The sequence below is a fragment of the Glandiceps talaboti genome, chromosome 18 (assembly GCF_964340395.1).
Source record: "Glandiceps talaboti chromosome 18, keGlaTala1.1, whole genome shotgun sequence".
Taxonomy (NCBI): domain Eukaryota; kingdom Metazoa; phylum Hemichordata; class Enteropneusta; family Spengelidae; genus Glandiceps; species Glandiceps talaboti.
The window spans coordinates 10174673-10185532 of record NC_135566.1 but is presented as its reverse complement, the minus strand read 5'-3'; positions in this window follow the sequence as shown (position 1 = coordinate 10185532).

Genomic DNA, 10860 nt, shown 5'->3' with positions numbered 1-10860 from the left:
ATACAAAATGTATTGTGTGTATGCATATATATTGACGGTCTATGATGTATGTAAGTTGTTATTATTAAAGGGTGGACCATTTGATATCCGGGGGGGGCTTGGAAGATTTCGGGGAAAAAAAGATGCCAAATGGAGTTGCTTGAAAAAGAATCCGGATATGAGTGGGTGATGGAAAAAAAGATGGACCACTGCTGCTAGAAAAAAATGTCTTGGCAGGGAAATGATGCACAGGTTCGAGTATACTGTTCAACCTGCTCGTACCTCTCCAACCAGGACACTTGTCAAATCATGACAAACATTTTCAAACACATGTCAGGGACCAGTCAGTTTCGTTGGCCTGTGGTACATATATATATTTGTTCTTGTCTCTGTTTCTTTCATAAATTGTTTAAATATTACTTCATGTAAGGGTTCAAACATAACTATACATGAAATTATACATATAATACATATATTGCCTAGCTACCACACTAGTTACAGAACATGCCATGTAAGTGTTTGGCTGTTTCACAGTGTTTCACTTATCTTGCACTTTGGGGCAAAAGTGAGCTTGAAGGTTTTGTTATCGTAATCTTCATAGTATTATATAGTTTATAAAAGAACTTAATCTAAATTGTTCTAGTCTCTTCAGTATGAATTTGTCAGAAGGGATGAATATACTTCCTATTTCAGACACTACATGTATCGACACCACAACTCAAATTCAAGTTTCTATTGTACACTAGGTATGACCTCACACATCAGTAACTTTACTATACATGCAATATCAATGCCCCTATACCAATGTTACAGACCCACTTTTATAACATGGAAAACTTATTAAAAAGTTATATTTACTTTAGCTTTTCGATGCTTGGCAATATATATCTCAGAGGCTATGAATAACCTAAAAATTGCCTAAATAGAAACAAAAAACTGTAGATCTGGCGGTGGGGGGGGGGGCCTTGGACTCCATCACCCCAGAGGTCACTCATTCGTTAACCCAACAATAAGATTCACCAAAATTTGTAAAAAAAACTTGAAAAACTTGAGCTGTCTTGTAAAGCTTGCAAATTATTGTCTGAAAGTGTCTGTTAATAGCCTGAAAACTGGCTTTAAGAGTAAAAATCCTCCAGGGCTTCTAAGGGGAGACCTCCTAGAACCCCCTCCCCCCATAAGAGGTAGACGTGTTCCAGTTTCAAATCAAAGTTCTTTCTTCCACCTCTTACTGTCAAGATGCTATGGAACTTTATTTCAAACATGTTTCAACCTTATGTAGTTGCATTTTACATGTTGGAGCTGTCTTGTAAAGCTTGCAAATTATTGTCTAAAAGTGTCTGTGAATAGCCTAAACATTACCTTTCGAAGTAAAAAGCCTCCAGGGCTTCTATGGGGGAGACCCCCTAGAACCCCCCCCCCCCCATTCACACACACTCACACAAGAGGTGGACATATCCCAGTCTCAAACCTCTTCCCTCTACAGCTTACTGTCAGATGCTATGAAACTTTATTCACGGGGGTCAGTGACTGTTTGTCGGCCCAATGGAAAAAAACACTGACACCCCCCCCCCCAATCCCCCAAGCTGAAGAAACTGATCGGTCTATCTGAATGTTTGAGCTCACCGATTAAGTTTCCGATTTGTATTTTCAGTGTGTCACATGGCATAAAAACTGTCAATGATGTTTATTTAATTGAAAATCAAACATGTATGAAATATGTAGTTTTCTAAATAAAATCTGTGTGTGATAGAACAGCATCTTTTTACTCTCTGTATTACCCTGTGCGAAAACCAAACAGAAAATTGTGGCAACAAAAGTAGGTGTTCAACATTGACGTAAAAAAATCAGGATATCTCAAAGAAGCAAAGAAAAAAAAGTTGCCAGCATAGGCGAAGGAGAGAAAAAATAATTCTCAGGCAAGCAGGTGGGAAAAAAAATAATGACTCTCCACCAATCTTCCAAGCCCCCAGGAGATAGCCACATTTATAAGAATGTGTGTTTACGTCTATCACCATCTTGGGATTGTCACTTTAAAGGGCTAATTTTCAATCCTGGGTCAGTGTCAACATTTTGATGAATACATCCCCCAAAACGCAACTAATTTTTAAAAATAGTGACAGCTTTCTTTCCTGTTTTCTATAACAATATTGAATAACATGAATAAAGACAACATCAAAAGTTCCGTCAAGTTCTTGTTTATTATTTCAGTATCTTGAATCGCTAATTAATATCTAATTATAATACAGAGAGAAATACATATATTTAACTCGATCGAATCGCGCTGGAATATGAATAGAATACACGGGACGCTGCGCTGTGGACATAGGGAGGTCGTCTTCCAACAGTGAATAAGTTGTAATAATAAACAAGTGATGTAGAATATACAATACCAGATTTAAACTTAATGCCTTCCGTAAGGATTTATGCAAGAAATTTAGCTCTATATCTGTGATTCGTCAAGTCCCAATGAAAGTTAGTTGTAAACAATGGTGTTCAAATGCCTGCCACGCCTCCTATTCTCAGCACAGGAAAGCTTGCCATCCTCTACATACCCGGGATATGGCATGTGGGTGTTGAACTTCCTTCTGTCCCACCACGAGTTTACACATTCTCAAGATTTTGTTGAGTGGCGCACCCTCACTGTACACTAATTATATAGAGGTCAATGTATAGGTCACCATTATTGATACATTGTCGCGAAATTTTCTTCGTAGGCTAGGCGAGGCTTGGTATATTTTCCATATTTTGACCACACACATTTGGGTATAAATGATAGATTATTACATTTGATAAATATGTGAGAGTGTATTTATATCCTGAGATACAGGGCTAGATAAATGATTATGTACAAGCCTTGCAACAAACAGCGGTAGTTTGTTATCGAGAGAAATCGGAAAAGAACACGGGAAAAAGGAGACGGTTCGAGGTCAATATAATACTTCCTAAACTTCTAATCAAAAATCTAAAAAGACACGATTTCTCTTTATTCACCTGCGCATTAGTGTGTGAAATTTGAAAATGATAAGTCCATATCTGACGAAATTGAAACGATGATAAATATTTCACCTGTTTGTGAACTCTGCGATCATTGTAAACCTATTTTAAGGCCAAGAAAAAAAATGTTTTCTGGTGAGTTTGAATCACTGAAATACCCTGCCTCGGTCTTCTTTTTTCTTGTGTTTGTGCAGCCAATGCAGAGTGCAGATCCAAGGGAAACACAAAATAAGGTTGGCATAAAACCCCTGAAAACAGAGTCTTTCTCAGTAGTGTAGAGCATGAGTATAAAGTTGGCATCAGATTCGGATCTGAGGCCATCTGACGCTCAATATAACGTTCATAAGACAACGCTACCTGAATCTGAATCTGAATCTGATGCCAACTTTATACTCGTTCGATCGATTAATTACTCAAATTGGTCATTAATATTCATCGGATTATTACCAAAAACCTAATCAGTTCTTGCCATTACCCTACGGAACATGTCTATGAAATTTTGTTTGAATTGATGCAGCCATTTTTTCGTAAATGGTGATACACACACACACACACACACACACACACACACACACACACACACACATGCACAGACACACACACACACATGCACAGACACACACACACACACACATGCACAGACACACAGACTTCATCAGTATATTATAACCTTCCTTACGGAAGGTAAAAATGAGATAAAATGAATTAATACTTTATATAATAGTCTGGGTTCTTTTTTGATTGTTCGAGAATGTGCGACTTGATGAGTTAGATGGATTAAAACTTGTGTACAAATAATGACTGGTCAAATGCCCTCAATCAGCACACATTCCTGTGCTCCCTCCTGCTGTGTTCATATAAACATGATTATGTTGATGGGTCCCCACGTCATATTTAAAGGACTGTCAGTGGAGTCCTGTTTGGACATAGTCAAAACAGCTGTACCAAATGAATATTTAATGAGCGATGACCACAGCATTTTATTACCAGTGACATGCTCTGTTCAAGCTTTGCTCACCGTGGGGTTGAACCATAATTAACACCTTTTATCAGGGTCTTTGGACTTGATATAAAAATATACCAGGCTTCACATGTAACTAAGAATACAGTTGGCAGTCAAGTTTCTGAATTCTTATGAAAAAGCGACACAAATATCATGTTGACATATAGTTTATCCTTCTACCTTTTTGCCTCTACCTACTAAGAAATACTCTCCAACTCTCCACTACCACAGATGTGTGTATCCTGTTATTTGGCTATTATGCCTGTTGAATAGACTGTAAGATACGTCTTGCCGTTCCGCCCTCACCGGCCTCCTCTTATCCAATCTGGTCGCAAACGCCAGGAAGGGTACCGTTCGATAGACGTGGGAGGAGTTGACCGATGTGTGAGGGCGCCCCGTCATGGCAAATCTTACAGACTACCTGTTGAATAGTTTCTGAATAAGTACTTATCATTTTAACATGAGAAGGTAGCATTCTAGTATCGGAAAAATTGTCATTGATGATGTATAAGAAACCCTGGTGTATACTGTGCTGTAGGGACAGGACAATCGATGCTGTGAATGTTGACAAGCGACAATAGAAATTATTTATTTTTGTAACCCCCACCCACATATTCCCATTTTGTAATCCCCCTAGATGCATTGCACAATGAGATGTTTGTTTTATAACTACATACAGGCACGTATTTCTGTTGCTCGTGTGGTCGGGTTGCAGACTGTGGGACTTCTTAGCGTGAATGTAAGTACAATCTACTTCTGGTACTTTTGAACGACTGTTAAAACAATCTGTTAAGTTTAAATTCGTTACATATCATCCAATACTACACATTTTGTGGCCTAGCTTTTTCTGAACACTTATGGTAATAATCAGTCGATAATTCCTGTTATTTTTTTTTTAGCAATGTTAACCCTTCATGTTGTGTCAATACACACTGCTAATGGTGTGACATTTTATGACTAAAATATGGCGACTCACAACTCCGTGATTTTCTAGCACCGGCTGCTGCTTTCAGGATAATTCCAATTTACTAGTATTTACAACAATCTGGTGAGGTCTTGTCCTTAAGGTCCACTAATATCTCGGGTCAGAATCTGAATACGTAAGCTAAACTATGCAACCATGCTGGCCTGATATGACAAGAAGGAGGGAAACAACAAAGTTTGGTTATTCTATGTGCACACGTATATACATGTTAAATACGGTGTAAATTCACGAGGTCTCATATTTTTACAGTTGATCGTTCTGTGTTTAATGAATATGTTTGGTCATAGGTCGAAATAATGAGTAACAAATACATTCACCATGCATGAGTTTTTTTAATGTAAGGTTAATACCAAATTGTTACTTGAGTCCAATGTTTGGCTACAGATTTGAAATGGCAGGGGAAATAATGTATGCATCAGAGTGCAGCTATCATATTCGTTTGCCATACAAGGAAACAACATTACATTTGTTATATGAATATATAAAACCCACCCCACCCCACCCTCTTCAGAGAAATGTGACCTGACATGTATGGATAACACAATCTGAGTACTTCTTACAATCATACAGAAATATTGTCATTCAAATTTTCTTATACTTTATGTACAATATATTTTTTAGACGGTATGTTTGTATTGTGTACGCCATCCTGAAATAAGTGGTATGTTTGGGGATTAACATATCGGCAACAGTTGGCAGTCACAATAAATCTATGAATGTTGGTATTTTTCTTTTGAAATTGACAGGACACATGCACGAATAGCCAAACATAGGCTTACCTAAATTTAGATGGTAATCTAGGTGCTTCATCTATATTCATCTCATGTACAATGTATGTTTTTCCACGCACTGTCGGACGGATGATGACAGCCTCACTGTTCTTAAACTCGTGTTCCGTTCTGGTGTTGCCTTGTGTATTGTTTCGGTGTCTAAGTATGGTAGTTGTGGGTAGATCGGCAGAACGTAAAACGATTCTCCACTCTAACTATCTTTCCAAGGTACCAGGATCTAACGAGCTTGTCTAAGTTGGGAATTAGCCACACAGGTTATCGTCGTCACATACCGGTATACGTACGCTTTTACACTCAAGCAGAGAGAAACACCACACACCAACAGTTGCGTTGTAAATCTACTTGAAATTATAATGATGTCATTATTCTTAATATAATTTACTATCATCATCTCTGACCTGGATGCACTGTTCTAGAAGACATGACATGACATGGCATGACATGCAGATGTAATTTCCACTCACGTGTAAGCTTAAGACAAGTGTTGATCACGCTATTGGAAAATTAGGTATTAATCTGAATTCGACAATCAACAAGTTATCCTGTTTACAAATATTATGCTCATCATTGTCTAATTTGTCTAATGTATGCCTCACTCAGAGCCGGAGCCTGAGTTGAGTCAGATGTTCACAGTTCCATGGTCAAAAACCAAATCCCATCTCTAAATTTATTTCTTTAGGGGAGAACCATTTGTTTTCTGGGGGGGGGGTATGGAGGAAGTAGGTATGGGAGCAATTTTTTTTCCAGTCAGTGACAGCAATTTTTTTTCTACTGTCAGTCCTGCATCAATTTTTTTTTCAAATGGAGTAGCAGTGCAAATTATTTTAATTAGTCGTTAAGTTTGTAATGCGTTGTTCATACCTATACCACGTCACAATGGTTCACAACTGTACCTCTAAATAACTTGTTCTGTGCAAGTAGAAGAATTAGCAGTTAGTATGAAAGACGTCTGTCTAGCAACCATACTTCTGCTACTTAAATTTGTATGTACAAAAGATGACTGGTAAAATATCCCTGAGGAGCTGACTGATCTGGGGAGTGCTGTCCTGACCCCTGTGAATTGCTTTCCTTTAAGCCATCATTCATAGTAGTACCAGAAACCAGAAGAAAATATCTTTATAAGAGATTTATATTGAAAGAAAAATATATTGATTTTAACACTAGTTTATTGACTCCTGTCTTGTCTTTTAAATTGTCTTAATTTACAGAAACCAAATAGTCCCCTTCAGATATTGACTGTGTCATTGAGATATTGCAACAAAAATCCTGAAATATGTTTTCTTGGGTCAGAAAAGGAAAGGAACACTTGGGTTTAAAGCAGAGCTATATAGTGCATGCTTTAATGATAAGTGCTGGAAAAACAGGAATTTATACTTTGTATTAAAAACATTTTTCCAAATTTGCTCATTTCTGGTGCACTGTGACAAAATTTTTTTCACTTCTGTTTGTTATGACAATTTTTTTTCTCAAGCCATTACAGGGTCAAATTTTTTTTTCTGGTTCACCTGGAAACAAATTTTCTGGTACTCAAAATCCTCCATACCCCGCAGAAATCAAATGGTTCTCCCCTTATATACCATCCAACAAGCATTGCCCAATAACAGGAGGAGGGTTGAGTGTTAGTGCAGGAGGAAACCGGAGTACCCGGTGAAAACCTGCGTTGTTTGGTGGAGTCCAATCCGATGTAGATGTCGGCTAATCGTTCATTGCTATTTTATCTTCGTTATTTTGCCTGACTTGAGACCTTCTTGGTACATGTTTACATTTTTAGCCTGATGTAGAGGAGGCCATCAGGCTAAAAATGTAAACATGTACCAAGAAGTTCAATTCAGGCAAAATAATGAAGGTAAAATAGCAATGAACGATTAGCCGACATCGTCACACTGAACGACACTCTTCTTACTTACAGCGTGCTAAAGTTAATCAAACCCAGAATTGGTTCGAACCCCAACTGCAGTGTTACGTGTAAATGCAAGAGATTTAACCACTCGACCACACTAAAAACAAACAAACAAACAAACAAACAAACAAAAACCATCGGAATGTCTACGTCGTAAGAGTATACGTAACTACTGTAAACTCCACTTATGACCACTTATGACCACATATAGTGGTCTGAGGTATAAATTACAAAAAGTCTTGCACAGCTCAGACCACTGTATAAAGAACTAAAGTTGTCTGAGTGCACAGTAAATCAGCACCCTAATACAAGATAACAATAGGTCATGCATAATTATGATCGTCCTAGAACATAAACAAGGGACGCCACAACCACATCGAATAACTATTGCAATGAAATATATTAACTTCTTTAATGTTTGGCAACATGTATAAACAGCGTCATGTCTGACCTCTTGGGAATTCGACATGACACACACACACACACACACACACACACACACACACACACACACACACACACACACACACACACACACATGTAATATATATCACAAACACAAACACAGTAATTCCAACGTCGTAAACTACAGGTCTCTTTTATGGCACCGTTCTCAGCAGACATATTTTACACATTTTATCGGTCTTTTACAATTTATTGAATTACAAACAGGTACTTGGCATGTATTGCTAAACATTGATTTTTCAAGTAGGACACCATGATAATATTGTTATATGAATTATAAATCCAAAATAAATACCCAATCCTCATCCATAGAGCCACTTTTAATCAACTTAATTTTAGTTTTTGTTTCCCAACATGCTTATTTTACTGATCCGTGAACTGAACCAATTTAACCGTTTTATCTTTTAATAAACTATGTATTATTATTATTATTATTATTATTATTATTATTATTATTATTATTATTATTATTATTATTATTATTATTATTATTAGGACAGAAGTGAGCCCCCACCTCCACCCTACCCCCACCCCCGTTTCGGTCATCTTGACACTCTCAAGTGTTAAACTCACCGAATTAGTTGTGGTCGTAGTTACAGTCAGATTCATTATATAGTGTGTAGTCCGTCAAATCATTGAAAATGGGCAAGACGTGTTCTGAATTGTAAATTCCCACCAAAGATTATTATAATGGGGAAAACTGTCTTCACGGCTAAGATCGACAGCATCATATTAGACAACAACCTACGACCAGTTAAATTTGGCGATGGGGCAAGCCACACCTTTGCTGTTTCTCACTCAGAATCGGTTTTCATTTGATCATTCCTGTATTATGTTTTCAAAGAGTGGTTTTTCAGTGTAGAGGATGTCATTCAACTAACTGAATGCAGAAAAGGGTGTCATTCTATTCTTTACCCACTGTATATGCTGTCATTCGTTTTCTGTCATTCGGGTTGTCATTCGTTTTAGGGTCACCCGTTTTCAAAGTGTCTCAGCTGAAAATTGCAATGATTTACGGTTCTTGCATAACACATTTATATATTCCTGAGACTCAAACGACTTGATAAATGACTTGCCTTATATTGAGCTGCCTGTCGCTACTTTTTGTCGCTTAGCAACACACACTGACGTAATGACCTGCTGCGGCACAGAGAAGCATTTTACGGTCACCACGAACCACCTCGTACTAAAAGTACACAAATCAGACATACGTACAGCAAACAAAGTCAGACTTGACTTCTTGACCCATACTGGGGTGCATGGCAGAAGTCACTCTTTTGACTCCATGACTTGTTTTGTCATTTGTAAAGCCTATTATAGACCATGCCAATACGAATACCACAGTTCAATTTTGAACAAATATTCTAGGATTCGTTTATTCGATACAAATTATATAAACATGTACTGTAAGGATGGCTAGAAATTCAAATTAAGATAAGTTTACACATAACGTAAAAAGCAGAAGAGAAACTATATACAAAATGTATTCCTGACAGCACCATTTCCTTAGATTTGTAGCAAAGAATAGTTGTATATTTTCCTCAGAGTATCTCCATTAATCGAACCACAAACGCAACGTGAATTTAAGTTCCAAAATATGATGAACTATGTATTGTGAACTTAAAATCTCTGAGTGGTAAATCTCATGTTTATGTACACACTGAGATGCTACATACAATGGCTACACTACACTACACTACACTACACTACACTACACTACACTACACTACTCTACACTACACTACACTACACTAACATTTATAACAGTTCCAACCCTTTGTACAATCTTTCGGTGACAAAGGTAGTACAGTCAAAGCTGATATGGGAATACGACTCGATTCCATTAGGGGTGATCACTCCAAAAATAAAAAAAAATCAAATATAAATTAATCACACGAGGAAATAACTGTCAAACTAAATAAACGAATAAAGCACTGTAGTGTTCACATGCCAGATATTGAATCATGTTGAATCATTAGTCACAGTCATTTAGGGAAATAAACGAATTCAAAACCCACATCCGCATGGATTTCAGGCTATATTTCATATGGCACAGTCTTTATTTCTAATAGTGATGTCCATGAACAATGTATCATCATGTTCACTGTTGTTGACAGGTGTATGACCCAACAAAATCTAATATAGGGGTAAAAGAGCCTACCAAATAAGCACATAAATTTCAAAATTCCAACCACCAGTAATGAGGGTTGTCTCGATCCCCCACCTAACTCCCATGTCAAACAAATACCACTACCAAAAGAGGACTATCTTCTTCCTGCCCACCTCCAGTCAGGGGGATTATTTATCCCTAACCTGACCCCCCCCCCCCCGTTATTTTGCCATGCAATAATGAGTCTGAGACAGGTCTCGCTACGTCCGTCTGTCTGTCTGTCTGTCTGTCTGTCTGTATTAATTTATTTCTGAGTATATACTACAACAACCCGAATGCAGATGAAAGATTTTTTCCCGTGCTTCTATATTTCATGATTAGTCGTTTCCTAGCCTACCTGTAGACTTGAAAGACCAACGCTACTACACTATATCCGCTATTGTGACATTTTGATATTTTGCATTTTCGCCAGTCAAGAGTTGGTCGAGCGAAAATGAAAAAAAAAAAGTTAATTAGGATAGCGGAAATGGTAGTGGAGTAGCGTTAGTCTTTCAGGTCTACAGGTAGACTAGTCGATTCCACACTTGTTGACCCAGTGAATACAAGGCAGTCAAATACACTGTTGGTTACTTC